Below are 19,807 nucleotides of genomic sequence, written 5' to 3'. Positions count from 1 at the left end.
GCAACAGGACTCTGATTTTCTCATCTTAAAGTCATTCCTCAATCAGCAGATAATAATTCCAAGATCATCCTTTTCAGAGATTGAAGTGGTGGCAATGATAACAATTGCAGGAAAGCATCAATATTCAGTTATTCCATTGTTCAGAAAGCCTGATGATTTATCATCAGGCTTCCCAGGGCCCCATTCCTGCACTGACTCTGAACATTCCTGCTCACTTAAACTCAATTGATTCATGGAAAAATGTAAAAGATGAATCAATTGGAGTTACATCCAATAGTCCAGAAAAGCTGCCAGTCTAGCACCATTAACTGGACCTGGCAGATTTTCCTTTGTGCTGAATGATCAGAGTTTTACTCAACATTGAATCAACTGAGAGGAGTCACGTGATGGAGTAGTGGCCGGTAGAGTAAAACCAGCCTTCTCCAGAAAAGAAGAAAAAACGTCAAGAAAAGACAAAGTTCAATAAATATAAAATATAAGAAATAAAAGATAAAGTTACAGAGAAGGGAAAGAAGATGGCACTTAAGAATGAAAAAGTAAAAACAACGGGAAAAAAGAAAAGACACCGGAAAAGAAAGGAGAAGGCTTACCTGCACGAAGGAACAGGGACCCATGGTGGCGAAGAATGCCCAATCTCCGAGGTTGGTGCCAGCCCTGCGGAGTCGCGACCCCCCGACCGATGGACTATAAAAATGGCCCTCTGAGCCAAACAAAAGTGTGCAATTGTGCATGTGCGAGGAGTCGTGCATGAGCAGTACACAATCTAAGGTAAAGGAAAACACCGATGGGAGGGGGGCTCAGCCGAGGAGCTGGCAACTAGGCACGACCAGCTGAGGGACGCCCGACACCAGGGCTCTCAGCTGGAAGATGAGGAAAGCAGCAGGAGAGGGAGTGAAGTACCAGGTGAGAAAGAAAGTCGACGGGGTGAACAGCAAGAGGAGCTGCAGCAGGAGGCTCAACAGATGAGCAGCTCAAAAGAAGAGGACCAACATCAAGAGGCCAAGCAAGAAGAGACCCGACAAAGTGAGATAAGCAACTTATCAGGAAAGTCAAAAGAGACACAGATATAAAGAAGAAAAGAATAAGACACAAACAGGTACCGACATAGAAGAAGAGGAAGAAGATGACCAAGATCTTCACAGAGAAATAGAAGGTAAAACAGATGGACAGAATATAGATAAAGCTTTTTTCAAGAACAAATAAGAGCATTAAAAGAATGGTTGTCATTAGAATTTAGTGCAATTAAAAGAAAAATGAAAAGAACAGAAGATAAAATGCAAAGATTAGAACTAGTCATGACAAAAATAGGGAAAAGAGTAGAAAATGTGGAAGAACGAGAAACGGCTGTAGAAATGGAAGTAAACGACTTAAGAGGAAAATTGGAATAAAGTGATTTTAAAAAATTAAAGAGACACAAGAGTTGTTAGCTCAGAAAATTGATATGTTGGAAAATTATAGTAGGAGAAACAACATAAAAATAGTGGGCCTAAAGGAAGATGAAGAAGGCACAGATATGAAGGAATTTATAAAAGAATGGATCCCAAAGGTCCTGGGAACGACAGAAATGCAGGAAGAAATGGAAATAGGAAGGGCACACAGAGCACTAGCTCCGAAACGGCAGACACATCAAAAGCTAAGATCCATCTTAGTAAAATTTTTGAGATATACGACAAGAGAAAATATACTGGAGCGGGCAAGGAATAAAATTAGAGAAGACAATAAACCATTGGAATACAAGGGTCAAATTTTTTTTTTTACCCAGACTTAAGTTCTGAACTCTTAAAGAAGAGGAAGGAGTTTAACACAGCAAAATCGATCCTATGGAAAAAAGGTTATAAATTTATGTTAAGACATCCAAACGTGCTTAAAATATTTATCCCCGGGGAGCAAAACAGACTGTTCTCGGATCCGGAGGAAGTACAAGAATTTGCAGAACACTTGTAGGACAGAAGGAGAGATGAAGAGGTGTAATAAGAATGAAGAACGGTGATAAAGTATATATAAAGATGTAAAAGCAATGTATACGTAAAGAACTAAAGAAGGGAAGGAAGGAGGTAAGGGGGAAAAAAGGGAGAACTTTGTTATATGTGTAAAAAAAAGTTTTCTGGGGGGGGTTGGGGGGAGAGAGAGTAACCATCACTGCAAAATCAGTTGACGCTTGTGAGCAGGATCGCAATCCAAATTGAAAGGGGAGTTCTGGTTGCCCGGCAAGGGATAAGGGGCAACTCAGAGAGGGGGGAGGTATTTGGGGTTAAGGGAATATTGGATGTGGGAGTTGTTGGAGTATTTTATGTTTTAAATGTGTTGTCATACATTGAGTTTTAAAATGGAAAACTGAGAGATGAAAATGGGGAAAAGGTGAGGAACCAGAAATGAGGTGTAAACAAGATATGTGATGGGCATGTTGAACTTTATGACTATAAACATTAATGGAATACATAACCAAATTAAAAGGAAGAGGCTATTAAATTTACTGAAAAAAGAAAAAAAATAGATACAGCATTTGTGCAGGAACACATCTAACTGAAGTGGAACATAACAAGTTAAAGAGAGACTGGGTAGGACACGTAGCAACAGCATCATATAATTCAAAAGCTAGAGGTGTAACTATATTAATTAATAAAAATGTACCAATCAAAATAGAGGAGGAAATAATAGATCCAGCAGGGAGGTATGTAATGATAAAGTGTCAGATATATTCAGAATTTTGGAATTTGCTCAATATATATGCACCTAATGAGGAGGATCAAAAGTTTATACAGGATATTTTTTTGAAGATTGTAGATACACAAGGAAATATATTGATAGGAGGGGATTTTTAACCTTAATTTGGATCCAAAGTTGGATAAAACTGGACAAAAGACTAGCAAAAAGAATAAAGTGGCCAAATTTATTGTTAAATCAATGCAGGAAATGAAACTTATGGATATATGGAGGATGCAGCACCAAAGAGAGAAGGAATGCTCATATTATTCGAGTAGGCATAAAACATACTCAAGGATTGACCTGTTCCTGTTGTCGGCCCATATTCAAGGGAGAGTTAGGAAAACTGAATATAAAGCTAGATTACGATCTGATCATTCACCCCTGTTATTAGCAATAGAACTAGAGGACATCCCACCAAGAACATATAGATGGAAGTTAAACTCCATGCTAATTAAAAGGCAGGAATTTAGAGAGTTTATTGAATGCCAAATTAAAACATATTTTGAAAAAAATATGGAATCAGTAAAAGACAAATTTATATTATGGGATGCAATGAAAGCCTTCATTAGAGGGCAGATAATAAGTTATGTAACTAAGATGAAAAAGGACTACAATCGGGAAATAGAGCAGTTGGAAAGGGAGATAGTGAGTACAGAAAAGAAGCTAGTAAAAAGGGATGATATAACGAAAAGGAGAGAATTAGCGGACAAAAAAATAAATTACTAAACATTACAAACGTACAAGGTGGAGAAGAACATATTACAAACTGGGAGAAAAAAAAACGTAAAATATTAGCCTGGCAAGCTAAAAGAACTGTATTGGCATCAAGGAAAAAGGACAAACAAATTACATATAACCCAATAGAGATTAACGAGAACTTTAAGGAATTTTATGAACAATTATACCAAACTGAGAATGAGGGGAAAGATGATAAAATAGAAGAATTTTTAGTTAAAATTGAACTGCTGAAATTGCAAGAAGAGGAGCAAAACAAACTGATAAACCATTTGAAATAGAGGAAGTACAGGATATATTAAAAAAGATGCCAAAGAATAAAACGCCTGGAGAGGATGGATTCCCAATAGAATTCTATAAAACATTTAAAGAGTTATTAATTCCTCCTCTCCTGGAAGTAATGAACCAGATAGAAGAAACACAAAACTTGCCAGATTCATGTGAGACAGCAATAATTACAGTAATACCAAAGACGGGGAAGGATCCATTAACACCAGCATCATATAGACCAATATCTCTACTTAATTCAAATTATAAGATAATAGCAAAATTATTAGCATACAGATTGGCCGATTATGTACCAAAAATAGTAAAACAAGATTAAACTGGATTTATTAAGAAAAGACGAACAGCAGATAATGTCTGTAAACTTATTAATCTAATTCATCCAGTTCAAGGAAATAAAAAGCCAACAGTGGCTGTGGCTTTATACGCAGAAAAAGCCTTTGACAGAGTAGAATGGAATTATTTATTTAAAGTATTACAGAGGTTCAATCCACCAGAAAAATCTATTAATTGGATTAAAGCATTATATAATGAACCATTGGCGAAGGTAACGGTAAATGGATATGTATCGAACCAATTTAACTTAAGTAGGTCAACTAGACAGGGATGTCCAATATCCCCCTCATTGTTCGCTTTAGCAATAGACCCCTTGGATAAGAACAGAAAATAAAATAAAAGAGATAAAAATAAAGGAGAAGGAGTATAAAATCAGTTTATTTGCAGGTGACATCATAGTATACTTAACAGAATCCGAAATATCAATAAAAGAATTACATAAGAAATTGAAGGAGTATGGAGAAATATCGGGATACAAGATCAATGCAAATAAAAGTGAACTGATGCCAATGAGTAATGTGGATTATACAGAATTTAAAAAAGAATCACCATTTAAATGGAAAACACAAGCAATCAGATACCTAGGTATTAGGTTAGATAATAACTTAAGCCACCTGTACAAACTAAATTATCAGCCACTAATAAAAAAATTGCAGGAAGACTTAGAATATTGGAAAAAATTACCGCTAATGTTGATAGGGAGGGTAAATTGCATTAAAATGAATGTCTTCCTAAGGATACAATACTTATTTCAATCATTGCCAATTCCCTTAACAGAGAAATTCTTTAATGAACTAAAGAGAATAATAAGGAAATTCTTGTGAAAAGGGGTGAAATCGAGGATAGCGTTAGATAAATTAACAGAGGTAGAACCAAGGTGGTTTGCAGTTACCAAATTTTAAAAATTATTATAGACCAGCACAATTAAGGTATTTATCAGATTTTTAACAGACAAGGGAAAAACCAGACTGGACTAAGATAGAACTAGTTAAAATAGGGGAGAAGGTACCAGAACATGTACTTTATAAGTGGGATGAAAAGCTTGTGCAAAATAAAAGCTCACCAGTATTGCATCATTTACTTAATATATGGAAGAAGATCCACTTAGAAACGAAAAGAATGAATTACAAAATACCAAAATTGTTGTTGACACAAAACTCACTAATCCCTTTTACAATAAATAACCTTTCCTTTAGAGAATGGGAGAGAAAAGGAATCAAAAGAATAGAAAATTGTTTTTTGGGAAATAATTTATTAACATTTGAACATAAAGCTTATTTAAAGGATAAATTGGGAAACAAACTGAGATTACCAGAAGGAAGCAGCTTTGAATACGTAATTACAGACACAATGATAATTAAAAGATTTATAACAAACATGTACATTAAGCTACAAGATAAGGAAAATGATGAAATAAGCTATAAACCTAAACAAAAGTGGGAAAAGGTTTTAAACATAAAGATAAAAAAATGAAACATGGGAAAAGTTACGTTCTGGAACTATGAAGAATATAATAAACACAAGGTTACGCATGATACAGTATAATTGGTTACACAGGTTATATATCACGCCACAAAAGTTAAAAGAATGGGATCCAACATTATCAGATAGATGTTTTTGCTGTAAGAAAGAAATGGGAACAGCAGTACATGCAATTTGGGCATGTAAGAAAGTGAAAATGTTTTGGGAGGATCTAAATCAGGTATTAAATAAAATCACAAAAAATAACACACCAAAAAATCCAAGAAATCTTTCTTCTAAGTAATACAAGAAATAAGGAATTAGGCCTCAAATTGGATAAAGCGCAAAAAAGATTCATTATGATAGCCTTAGCAGTAGCAGAAAAATGTATAATGTCATCTTGGAAAATGGAAGAGAGCCTGAGAATACAGCAATGGTACATGGAAATGAATAAATGTGTTCCATTGGAAAAAATAACATACAATTTAAAAAATAAAGTCACATTATTTGAACAAATTTTGGAGCCATACATGGAACATAACAGAGAGGGCCTGCCTCGGACCTCCACCCCCTAAAATGATAAGAAGACAAAACGACTTGATCCAGTGTGTAAAAGTAGATGACGCATTTTTCTTGTTTATTTTTCATTGTGCGATGACAATGTTTAATGGTTTTATTGTATTGTATATGTTGAATATTTATTGGTTTTGGAGGGGGGTGGGAAGGGGGGAGGGAGGGTAGGGGGAAAAAAGGGAGAAAATGCCACTGTGTATATTTAATGAGAAACGTTTGTATACATTTTGGTTGATATGGTTCACAGTGTGAAAAATAAAAAAAATTATTAAAAAAAACATTGTATCAACTTTGTTGGGAAAGCAAATTAACATGAAAAATCATGACACCATTTTTATACAGCAGTAGATACACGTCTTTCCAGCATTTTTAGTTTTTAAAGCATACTGACACACTCTTAAAATGCAAGAAAGTACTGTAAATATTTTAAGATATCAACCTACGGGAGGATATTCCACTGGATTCCGGACTTTCATAATTTTTATGGATTTTGCAATAAATTCTAAATCAAAAACAAAGATAACAGACATGTAACATGTTACAGTGAAAGAAAACTGTAAAAATTAACAACCAGGTCATTGGATTCTTATCTTGTCTCTCATAGTATTCCTCATGCATAATAATCAAATATTAAGAGCTCCCGTTTCAGTAAAATGGGAGTATCACTGTAAGGGGAGTACAGAAAGGAGGAACTGAATGGTCACAGTTAACATTTCAATCAAGTACTATCACAAATCACAGTCCAGCGACAATTTGATACATTGGAACAATTGAAGGAAGGCTTGTCACACAGTCTGTTCCAGATTCAATACATTTGCAAAGACATTGTGAGCAAGGAAGAACCATTCTGACTGCTGAAGAGAAAACAGCTTTTTGAAGCTGCTCTTATAACCAGCCATTTTGTGGAATTCAGAGGAAAGCCTGCTCTGTGAATGGCTGGTCCTTTTCAGTGAATTGACCTGAGCCAGGAGAGTCTTTTGGGAAGCAAAGTGCTTCATGTTGATTGTGATTAACAGTGAAGGTCACTTGAAGAGACCAGAGTTAGGGTCTTGGAAACTTTGTGGAAACCGCCCAGTTTGAGTCTTGTCTACAAAAGGACCACAAATGTTTTGACCACAGCTCATGTGGATGGACATTTCTTCAAAGGCAACACAAGAAGAATTTGAGAGTTTGTAGCAGCCACAACTCCAGTCTCCCCATCAGTTCATCTTTCATTCTGGGCATCAAATTTCAAAGGCCTACACTTCAACACTGAATTTGAAAGACTGAACTTTGAAGTAACTTTCTAAATTTTGCCCTGGACTGTAATGATTTGGGTTTATCATACACATACACTTGGACTTAGTTGGGGATATATTTAGTGTTAAGGATAGTTTAATAGACTATAGTTTAAGAGTAAGATATAAAATTAGTATTTTAAAATTAAACACCATCTGGTTCATTATCTCTTGCTGCTCATTACACATGGTTCATAACATAAAGAGCTTTATCACCATGCACTGGGATATCAGAAACCAATTTACTGGATCAATATGTACCCTTGCCCTTCCCAAACTCAGCCAAGTTGTCTTGGCTGAGGTCATTATCAAAAGCAATCCTATCCATCCCAAGCCTTATAATGGATAGAGAAAGAATCATGGTAGAAAAGGAAAAGACTATTATGAGACAATGAGGAGAGAGCAACCCAAGTCTATTGGTCTTAGCTGACACAAAAGTAAAAGTAATGGAGTGGGAATAAGACTGTTTGGACAGATTAAGTGTTTTATATTGCAGAACTCTGGCCTGGGAAATAATCAGATTTGCTGGAGGGGGAAAACGATGAGGAAGTAGTTTTAAGCAAAATGGTGTGAAAGAGTCAGGATAGGACATGGCAAGGTCAAAATGTCCATATCTGAGTATTTCTACAATCTTAGATTTTTTTTCCATGTTTTAAGGAGTTGCCATAGCAAACCCAAACTAGGTAAACAAAGGAAAAAAAACTATAATGAAAATAAAACAGAAAAAAATAATAAATGCCTAAATTAGTTCTAAACTTGTGGGTGACTTGCAAATATAACCTGGCACAGTGAAACCTCCCCAGCCTCATCTTAGATATGAACAGTGTTGCCCAAGAGGAAAATGATAATCAACCCCCAACTCTCTTACAAACACAATTGATCACAACTACAAGAGTTGACAAGAGGTGAAGACAAACTCTTAATCCCTGAGGTGCACATCTCGATTCATATTACTCTGGTAATACACGCAATCTTGAGAAAGATGCACAGATCCGTTTCTGAGCACACCAGATGAAAGGATGTTGGTTTGGGAAATTATAAAGGAATTTCAGTTCAGAGAAATGTTTAGCAGTTGTGACTAGTTATAGGTAATTCAATAATGTTCCCAAATCACAAAGAACATGATTGTAAGTTTGTCAATCCTGCCTTTGAAAAGGTTCAAGTTTATTGTCATGTACCAAGATACAGTGATAAAAGTTTGTTTTAGAGTAGTCCAGCCAAGTTTCATACATTGCACAAGTTCAGTTACAGAGAGATGAGTTGGTACACAGCAAAGGTAATTCAATTTCACTAGTGTGGGGTTCATTCACAAATCTGAATATGGTAAAAAAAAGAAACTACCCTTGAATCTGGTAGTATGTGACCTCACACTCATGAATCTTATTCCTGATGGGAGGAGGTTTAGAGAATGTAGCCAGAGTAGGAGGAGTCTTAATATGTTGGTTGTTTTTCCAAGACAGCAGGAGTTATAGATGAAGTCGAAGGTGGGGGGGGGGGGGGGGGGGGGAGAAGAGAGAAGAGGGGGCTTGCATGTGTCATGGGCAGAACAGTGTTCATCACCTCTGTGGTTTCTTGCAGTCTTAACCAGAATACTTCATATACCATGTAGTGATGCACCCTAACATTGCATCTGTTGAAGTTACTAAGGGATGCTGGCAACATGTTAAGTTTCCTCAGGCATCTGACGAAGTCCAGGTGCTGTTGTGCTTTCTTGGCCATTGAATTAATGTGGGTGGAACAGGTCTGGGACATTATGGAAGCTACCCTTAGAAGTGGTGTGATTTGGAGAAATTGAGCTATAGTGGTAGAGGCTTCTTATGAAGACACAAAGTTGGCCAGCACTGAAATAGGCACTAGCTGTCCTTTTTGTCCATCTACACTAATCCCATTTACTAAATCCACATTCCTCTACCATGCCTATTCAAGTGCCTATCCAAATGTTTTAAACATAGTAATTGTAGCTGATTCCACCACCTCTAACAGCGAGTTCCAAATTCAACTACTCTCCATAAACAAATACCCTCCTTTAATTTCCTCTTTAAAACCCCTTCCTCTCACCTTAAACACGTACCTTTATGTTTTTGATACCCCTGTCAAGGGGGTAAGATTCTATTTCCCCTATCTAAATCTCTTATAATTTTGTATACCTCAGCCTTTCACTCTAGAGAAAATAAACTGACCTATCCAATCTCTCCCCATCCCCAGTCCTCCAATCCAGTCAACATCCTGGTGAATCTCCTCTGAACTTTCTCCAGTGAAACCATACATTTCCTGTAATATGGCAATGAGAATGACACACAATACTCTAAATGCAATCCAACCAGGGTTTTGTAAAATTGCAACAATTTCCGAACATTACTTCTCTGGCTTGGCTTCGCGGACGAAGATTTATGGAGGGGGTAAATGTACTGTGACACTATACCCTGCATTTCTGTTTTAGTACTGCATTATCTGCTGTATGGTAAGTTGACTTACCATACAAAACAAAGCTTTTCACTGTATCTTGGAATACTTGACAATAGATCATTTAATTTTTTTTAAAAAGATCCAATTTCATAAAGGTACTTTAAAATCTACATCTTGCTCCACAAATAATGTCTTGGCTGTACAGGCAAACCCAGCCAAACCCTACTTCAATCAATGCGAAATTCAGTTACTACGATTTGGAAAACTTCAACCATTTCCTTTTTTAAAAATGGGTATAATTATTCAGTTACCAAGGGATGTTTCTGGAAAACCTGAGTTACAAGTAGATCATGCCCCAAATAAAATATGCGCAAATGACAGTCAGACTCTCTGTATGCCCCATTAAATATGGATAAAATAAAATGTGTGGAAAAGAATCTGACAATGATATTAAAGGGGGGAAAAAAAGCAATTACTTTATAAGAAAAACATGAAGTTTAATAACCTTTAATAGGAAGATGGTGACAGGCATGAAGTAAGAAACAGGAATATAAAGAACAAGGTGAAGTTGCATCAGTTTCTCTAAGCACGTGAATTAATCGAAATAAAAGTCCATTTTAATGATTGAAATGGAACGGCAACTTCAACATTGGAAGTGAATACCACTTTGTACAAAAAACATTAAAACCAAAGCTTTAAACATCTTTTAGATGCTTAAAAAAAATAAATTTCAAGGGGATATGGAAACTTTTGCTGTCAGCTTAGGTTGATTTGACCACTTTAAATATCAAATAGGATTGCCATTTTTTGTTAAACAAACCAGGTACCCCATCCTGCACGTTATATGCATGTGTGCACTATATGAGAATATTTTACATGTTGAAACAACAAGTACAATTTATAGTGGGCATGGGAAAGTCACACTGGCAATTTATAGTGAGCGTGGGAATGTAATAGCGGCAATGAAAGAACATGCACAATTTATAGCAGGCACGGGAATTGGCAAAATTCAAAATTTTGATCTTGGGAATATCTCTTTGGCCTGAGTGCCATGGTATTCTGAGAAACAGGATATTCTGGCTAGGGCACTGCATCTATTAATGCTAATTCCCCAGACCCATCCCCTGAAGGAGGAGATTGACATATCAAGTGCCTCTGATCTGAGGCAACAATAAGATGATTCTGCCCTATGGCATCAGTTTAAACATCCTCATTACATCAAATAAAACTATAAATTTCTCAATTAAACACTATTTTTAAACAAGATAAAGTTTCTTTTAAAGAAAGGCTTTTTAAATCATGACAGAATTAAAATCCTGCTTAACTCTGAAGCGTGTCTTCGATCTATTTAATTGATTGCTCTCCAAATCTTGTAAATGTTTCGCAGGAGAATATCTATATAATGGATGATTGACACTTCTGGGGGGAGTTGAATGGATTGAATGGGTGTAAATCATGGGAGGTTAACTGTAGCAAATAGTGGAACTATGGAATGCGTTTTGTCTCACATCCCAAGTAAATGCAAATTGCTCTTGTGTGTCAGAATTTAGAATACTACACCTGTGCGTGTGCACACTATACGAAAACATGTTCACTCAATTTAGGATTTTCTGTGTGTTATAAGTGTGCGCTTTATACGAGTGAAAATACAGTACATGACGTAAGAATTACAGGGGAAGCTACTAGCACTGATAAAAATCGTTGTTGCAAAATTTCCAAAAATTTTTCAAAAAGGATTTGGATTTGTTGAAGCCACCAAGTATTTTTATATAAATATGGATCCTAACATAGAAAGAAGCATGGAAGTCTGCAGCAATTTAGAAAATAGTGATCGCTAGCTATAGGAAATTGTATTGATAGGATGACCTGGTCATCACCTGTGTTGACCACGTCGACATCAGTCGTGAGGTGCAGCATGCGGTAGCTGAAGGCCTCTGGAGGCGTGGGGAGCATCGGTAGGGCGGCCTGGTCATCGCCCGTGTTGACCACGTTGCCGTCGGTCACTGGGTGCGGCGTGCGGCAGCTGATGGCACCCGGAAGCATGGGGATCGTCGGTAGGGCAGTCTGGTCATCGCCCGTGTTGACTACGTTGTTCTCAATGCTGTCAGGGGCCCTCTGTGTCAGGCGCTGCCTGGCCCAAGATGGCAGCGGCACGTGGGGAGCCACTGCGTGGCTGGCCTCCTTCCCCAGCCATGTCCGCTGTGTCAGGGGAAGTGACATAATCACAGCTGGCGGCAGTGATGTCATTATGTGAGCCAGAAGTTACATCACTGTAGTTCTCAATGAGCAGCGAGGGCAGGGGCTGGTGCAGATGTTCATGGCACACGCTGTGACGGTTGCTGGCGAGCTGGATGTTGTGTGGTTGAAGTCGGGAAGGGGGAAGTTGTCACGGGGACAATGGCGCCGCCCAGCACGTGTACGTGCTGGCAGGTTTAGAGAGGCACACTTTTGCAAAGTGGCCTTTCTTACCACATCGGGAACAATACTGGTTCCTCGCTGGGCAGTTTTGGCGCAATCGTCGATCTGATCCACACCAGGACCCACAGTACTTACAGGAGAGCCAGGCACCTGCCGCAGCAACGTTCTCCTCCCCAGCTTGGCCTGGGGCTGGAGTGTGAGAGGACCATGAGGGAGCCTAGGGGAACCTGGAATCGAAGGCTTCGACATGCAGGGATGCTGCTTCCAGGGTTTGGACCACTTCCACAGTCCTGGTTAGGGCATAGATGTTGTCTTCTAGCTGCTTATGCCGGATGGCCCTCGAGCGTAGCCCTTGGATGAAGGCATACCAGATCACCCTCTTGACCTCCTCTACACCTACCCCGGGTTCAGCCAGACATGGTCGGGCCAACTCTCTCAAGTGTCCCAGGTAAGACTCAGCCATCTCCCCGGGTTGCTGGGCTTGGGTGTTGAGGAGGTACCTTGCACAGACCACATTCATGGGGGGTTTGTACAAGTTTTCGAGAGTGTTCATTGCGCTCTTGTACATGGAGCAGCCTTTGGTTACCTGGAAGGCGTGGGGACCCAGTTTTGACCGGAGTAGGACCAACCTCTTCCGATCGGAGTCCAGGATGTCACCCTCGTGTGCCTCGATGATTGCCTCGACCGCATGCTGCCAGATCTCAAAGCGTGTCTAGGCTTCTGGGTGGCGTGGGTCAACCTCGAGGCTCCCTGCACTCAGGAGTTTTTCCATGGCAGCCGTGGGAAAATTTTGTGGATTAAATTGAAGTGCGCTGTTATACACAAGGTAAAGACTGTACAACAGGCTTTAATCCACAAAGACTTCCACAGAGCCAGGCTGGCTGTGGCTGCAGCAACTCTGTGTGAGGCCTCAGGAGGCTGGCGCAGGCTTATATCCCGGCGGGTGATTGACACCTGACCGGGTGGGGCTTGATCCATTCAGGCCGACTGATTGACAGCCGGCCAGGTGTTGTCCTGTCCCCTTACACTCCTGCAGGTACAGAAGTTTCCCCCTGCAGTAGGTTGTACCACCACAACCTGTGATGTGTTTGAAGAGGAGAGTGTGGCTGAGCTGCGAGTCTGCCATAAAAAACGCTTGGTTATAATGAAGTATCTTGAAAGGGTACATAATAGCAGAAGGATGTGGAAGAGGGAGAGTCCTCAGGGCCCTGTATTCTGGAATGAAGTCTTTGAAAAATACGAAGATGACCAGTGGCGTGAGAATCTACAAATGTCTCATGCTATGTTTGATTTCATTGCTGGGATACTGGGGCCACACCTGTGTCACAAGAGCACGAAATGCTAAAGTCCTCTGGAACCTCGGGTCAGAGTTGCAATAGCCTTGTGGTGGAATGCCACTCCTCGAGAGTATCATTTCATCAATGTTCTTTTTGGTGTTGGTATCTCCAGTGTATTCGCAGTAGTGAGGCAGGTGACTGCCATGGTGAAAAAGAACCTTGTGACACGTTTTATTGGGCTTCCAACTGGGGAGCATCTTTAGAATACAATAGAGGCATTTGAAAGAAGGGGCAGGTATCCAATGTGTGCTGGTGCCATCGATGGAACACGTATTCCCATCATTGCCCCACAGGATGATCCAGCATCCTACTACAAACAAAAAGGGTGGCACTCCTTTGTTCTGTAAGCTGTTGTCATCCACAACTGCTGGTAAGGATGATTTATCCATTAATATCAGTTTTCCTCACCTGAAAATATAAGCATTATGTCACTCTAGCTTTCTCCTGTTTCCAGCTTCACAGATGTGTATGTTGGTTGACCAGGTTGCACCCATAATGCTTATGTTCTTCTCAACTCTCCCATTTACAGAATGGCTGAGGATGCAGGCGGTCATTTATTCCCTAGTGATGTAAGTAACATGACACAGTTCATGATAATGCTTTAACATGTTATCATCTAAAGTGTTGATGCATAAGTAACCCATACACTCTCATTCATTTTATCACAGTTCTCCAGAAATGTTGATGGCATGGAAATACCTGCACATTTGGTCGGGGTCCCTGACTACCCACTAAGAAAAAGGCAGATGAAGGTGTTCACACATCACATCACTGATCCCTGTAAGCGCACATTCAACTACAGTCTGAGCTCTGCAAGAATAGTTGTGGAGAATGCGTTTGGCCGTCTCAAATGTTGCTGGAGATGCCTGTCGAAACGAATAGATATTAATACTGCCTTTGTGTCAAGAGGGAGAGAGAAACCAGGGAAATATAAATAAGTTAGCCTGACATCAGTGGAGGGGAAGATGCTGGAGTCAATTATAAAAGATGAAATAGCAGCACATTTGAATAAGCAGTGTGATAGCTGTGAGCCTGTCAAGATACAAAAAGTACAACCAAACCACACAAGTACAAAACACACAGAATTTATTTGAGTCATGCCAGTGTGAATGAGCAATATTTCGTGCTGGGTAGACAAGGTCACCTCACTAATACTGGTGAATCTCATTCAAAGAACTCAGTCAATATTTAAGGCATTTTCTTGCATACAAATTTGATAACATTTCTTTGAACTCACTGTTACAAGCTTGTATATCTCCTTTCTAAAGACAATCATTTATTCTCATGTATAAGTCATAATTAAGAGATATCCTTCTTGTATACAAAATTAACTGAAGTCTAGAAGAGTTGCTCCCAGTATACATAGACATCCGTTCTCTGCCTTGCTGATTTCTGGACTTTAATTAACACATACAAATGTTAACAGTGGAGGGCAAAACTTCTGGGCAAGAAACAATATTAAGTTGGGATTGGGCCGCTGCCATTGGAGTCACTGTTTCAATCTACAGCCTTTGACAATTCAAATTGCATCTGACAAGTAGTGGAATCAATCAAACGCATTTGGATGGGAAGCCGATTTATGAATGGGAGCCTGTTTGACAAATAGTTCTATTAAAGACATTATGTATTCTAGAGCTGTGATTACTCTGAGATGACTTGGGCAGAAGTGATCATTGATTCTAATTTCCCATCTAGAAGGTTTGCAAGCCTAAAACCTGCCTCTTTCCCAACCTGGCTTTATTTGCGTTACTGAGTAAAATCTATTCTGGTTTTCTCATATTTGTAACTAGCCTATAAACACAAACTTCTACAGCAGTAACAGGTTTGGTCCAGGTCAGCATAGATTTACGAAGAGGAAATCATGCTTGACTAATCTTTTGGTGTTTTTTAAGGATGTAACTATGAAAATGGACAAGGCAAAGCCAGTGGATGTAGTGTACCTGGATTTTCAGAAAGCCTTTGATAAATTTCCACATAGGAGGTTAGTGGGCAAAATTAGAGCATATGATATTGGGGGTAGGAACTATCGTGGAGAGAAAATTGATTGGCAGACAGGAAACATCACCAACATCGAAGTACTCGAGCTGGCAGAGTCCGCAAGCATCGAATCCATGCTGCTGAAGACCCAACTGCACTGGATGGGTCACGTCTCCAGAATGGAGGACCATCACCTTCCCAAGATCATGTTATATGGCGAGCTCTCCACTAGCCACCGAGATAGAGGTGTACCAAAGAAGAGGTACAAGGACTGCTTAAAGAAATATCTTGGTGCCTGCCGCATTGACCACCGCCAGTGGGCTGATATCGCCTCCAACTGTGCATCTTGGCGCCTCACAGTTCAGCAGGCAGCAACCTCCTTTGAAGAAGACCGCAGAGCCCACCTCACTGACAAAAGACAAACTCATCATCTTGGATGACTTCAATGCTAGGGTGGGGATAGATGGTGACAACTGGGACGGAGTCCTTGGGAGCCATGGAGTTGGAAAATCAAACAGTAATGGCCTGCTGCTTCTGAGTAAGTGTGCCGAGCATAACCTGTGCATCACCAACACGATGTTCAAACAAGTACAAAACAATCCCTTAATAATCTTATATGTTTCAATCAGATCCCCTCTCATCCTTCTAAATTCCAGTGTACACAAGCCCAGTCACTCCAATCTTTCAACATATGACAGCTCCACCATCCCAGGAATGCTGCACTTCCTCAAATTTGGGTACCAAGCAATATTCCAGATGTGGTCTCACCATGCACAGTACAACTGCAGAAGAACCTCTCTGCTCCTATACTCAACTCCCCTTGTTATGAAGGCCAAAATGCCATTAGCTTTCTTTACTGCCTGTTGTACCTGCTTACTTTCAGTGACTGATAAACAAGGATGCCTAGATCTCATTGTACTTCCCCTTTTTCTAAAATGACACCATTCGGATAGTAATCTGTCTTCCTGATTGGACTCTGCCAGCTCGAGTACTTCGATGTTGGTGATGAAGTCATTCCAATGAATGTTGAGGATGGAGCGGAGACAGCACTGATGGAAGCGTTCTAGGAGCCGTAGGTGATGCTGGTAGAGGACCCACGATTCGAAGCCGAACAGGAGCGTGGGTATGACAACGGCTCTGTACACGCTGATCTTTGTGTATTTCTTCAGGTGGTTGTTTTTCCAGACTCTTTTGTGTATTCTTCCAAAGGCACTATTTGCCTTGGCGAGTCTGTTGTCTATTTCTTTGTCGATCCTTGCATCAGATGAAATGGTGCAGCCAAGGTAGGTAAACTGGTTGACTGTTTTGAGTTCTGTGTGCCTGATGGAGATGGGGGGGGGGGCTGGTAGTCATGGTGGGGAGCAGGCTGATGGAGGACCTCAGTTTTCTTCAGGCTGACTTCCAGGCCAAACATTTTGGCAGTTTCCGCAAAACAGGACATCATGCGCTGGAGAGCTGGCTCTGAATGGGCAACTAAAGCAGCATCGTCTGCAAAGAGCAGTTCACGGATGAGTTGCTCTTGTGTCTTGGTGTGAGCTTGCAGGCGCCTCAGATTGAAGAGACTGCCATCCGTGCGGTACCGGATGTAAACATTGTTGAGGTCTTTCATGCCTTGTTTCAGCATCATGCTGAAGAAGATTGAAAAGAGGGTTGGTGCGAGGATGCAGCTTTGCTTCACGCCGTTGTTAATGGAGAAGGGTTTGGAGAGCTCATTGCTGTATCTGACCCGACCTTGTTGGGTTTCATGCAGAAAAATGTACACATAGTGAACAAGGAAATAGGAGAAATCTACATGGATTCACTGCAGACCTGATGCTGGCAAAATGGAATGTATAGTGTACCAGTTACTGTGAATTACTGGAATAATGGAATTACTGTAATTCCATTTAAACTCGACACTGGATCCCAGGTGAATCTGTTATCTATAGACGATTACAAGATCCTAAAGGGTCTATCTCATTGGCCTGGAGACTAGGTGGCGACTCGAGTCTCCGCAACGTCTCCTGAAGACTAGCCAGGTCTCCGGAGAGTCACGGGAAATACAAACATGTTCGATTGTTTTTGGAGACTTTTTCCAGTCTCCAGCAGGTCATGGAGATGTCTCCCCAGTCGTGGACAAAATTGGGCTCTGCGATGTCGCAGTGACTGCCGGAGACGTCGCAGTAACTGAGAAGACGTTGTGGAGTCGTCGCTGCAACTGAGAAGACATCGCGAGACCTCTCGGACGTCGCTCTAGCATTGCCTTGGTGAGAGCACAAGCCATTTTTTGGTCTCCTGAGTCGCCCGAGTTGCTGCGACTGATCAGTCGTGACAGTATCTCCGCCAATGAGATACCAGTGTTAGTTTAAAGAGCAGGATTTATCCTGTAAAATTAAAAGTGTCAAGCTACATGCAGAGGTTCTTAACATTCCACTCACATACCACCTTAAGTATTCCCTATGCCATAGGTATTCTGTGATTAGTAAAGGATTGCTGAAGGTAGTATGTGGGTGGAAAGAAAAAATTTGAAAACCATTGTTTCAATTGACTCGTTATGTGCATGGTTTCATGACTCCAAAGGAAATGGGCCAATGACAATTTTTCTCAAGCAAAATATTTCAGTAACAATTGGGTCTAGAGCAGTGATTCTCAACCTTCCCTTCCCCACTCTCATACCACCTTAAGCAATCCCTTACTAATCATAGAGGACCAATGGCATAGTGATTACTTAAAGAGGTATGTGAGTGAAAAGAAAAAGTTTGAGAACGACTGGGCTACAATAAGAGGGGGCTGAATGGTGACCTTCAAACACAAAGGGCAACATCTAAAGTAACAACCTACTGATTGTAGATAGGAGAAGTCAGCCAATATTAGATCTGAGTGCATGTGAAGAGCTCAACCTGGTTAAAGCAGTTTTCATAGTGGCTTCACAGACTGAAGATAAGCGCACAACACTCATGGAAGAGTACATAGATGTCTTTGAGGGGCTTGGAGTACACAAGATCCACATGGATGAAACAGTGCCTCCTGTTGTCCATGCATGCAGGAAAGTTCAGTTTCCACTTAGAGACAAAGTTAAATAAGAACTAGCACATATGGAATGAATGAAAATCATCCAGAAAATTTAAGAACCTACAGATGGGTTCAGTTCACTGGTCGTCGTGCAAAAGTAAAATGGAGCATTGTGTATATGTCTGGACCCAAGAGATCTCAATAAAGCCCTACAAGATTGGAGATGATCCTAATATCTTGAAGGGGGAAGAAAATGTTCTACAGCATTGCAAAGAAATGATTCATGTCCATAAGGAATGCTGTACCCAGATGATCAGTGAAAAAGAAGTCCTGCAAGAGCAGATGAATGTTATCAGGAGCTGGAGAAAATAAGGGATCTGCACACAGCTGAAAAGACTAAACTGATCACTCAGCTTCGAGGTACAAGAATTTTATTGAACAATTGGAACAAAAGGGTTTATTATTAGAAGGACAGGTGCACCTAGAGCAGTTTTCAGTCATGGCTACAGAGTTGACCATCTCAACGATCAGGTTAAAACTGGAATGTGAAGTGTACCATTGCTATATTACAGATTGCCTTGACACACCAAAGGGAATGAACTGTGTGTCACATGAAGGAACTGAAAAGGTAATGAGCCAACGATTAAAAGTGCAGAAGGAGCAGTACAAAACAACCATCCAACAGCATATAACATTCATTGATCAGCTGATAGATGACAAGAAGTAGTTAAATGAAAAATGTGAGACAATGGTGAATAAACTGAGGCAGATGGACCAGAAATGCACTAAGATACATGATCAACGTGATCTAGAAATCAGGAAATAAAAGAATTAATGAGAGCAACAGAAAATATCCGCAGTGAGAAATGGATAGATGAGGAAACAAAGAAAATTAAAGAAATTACTGTAAAAGACTTGGAGCCAGAGATTCAGAAGTTAATCACCTAGGACTTGGACGAGGCTGTTGTTCTTTATAGTTCCTCCATCTGGTAGAATCCATCAGCCAAAACATCGATCAGCAAATCTCAGATGTTCCTCAGACAGAATAGACACAGCTTTCCACTTAAATTCAACATGAGGAATGTCTTCAGCATGTCGTTTGGATTTCTTCCTTTCTTCAACATTCTACTTCTCATTGGAAAAATTTAAACTCTTAGAACCAAATTTTGAATTATTTGCTTCTCTTGATTTCAATAAAGGAATCTCCTTAACCTTCCCTGCAATAGGTTTGTTTATCTTTTTCTTTTCCGCAGTCGGTCATAAATAATAATTCAAACAATGTTTCTTCATCTTGACACATAGCTG

The 19,807-nt window shown here is 40.0% G+C and overlaps 1 long non-coding RNA gene across 1 annotated transcript in view; it reads left to right on the top strand.

Moving 5' to 3' along the window:
• Window positions 1–19,807, top strand: part of LOC138738790 (uncharacterized) — a 46,042-nt gene that overhangs the window by 5,455 nt on the left and 20,780 nt on the right. The window contains exons 3-4 of the long non-coding RNA XR_011341736.1: window positions 14,064–14,103; window positions 14,203–14,314. This is a non-coding gene — a long non-coding RNA (uncharacterized lncRNA). The remainder of the gene's footprint in view (window positions 1–14,063; window positions 14,104–14,202; window positions 14,315–19,807) is intronic.

Source organism: Narcine bancroftii, chromosome 7 (genome assembly GCF_036971445.1).
Source record: "Narcine bancroftii isolate sNarBan1 chromosome 7, sNarBan1.hap1, whole genome shotgun sequence".
Lineage (NCBI taxonomy): Eukaryota > Metazoa > Chordata > Chondrichthyes > Torpediniformes > Narcinidae > Narcine > Narcine bancroftii.
Note: the sequence above shows the minus strand (reverse complement) of the source record. Positions and strands in the feature narration are given on the sequence as shown.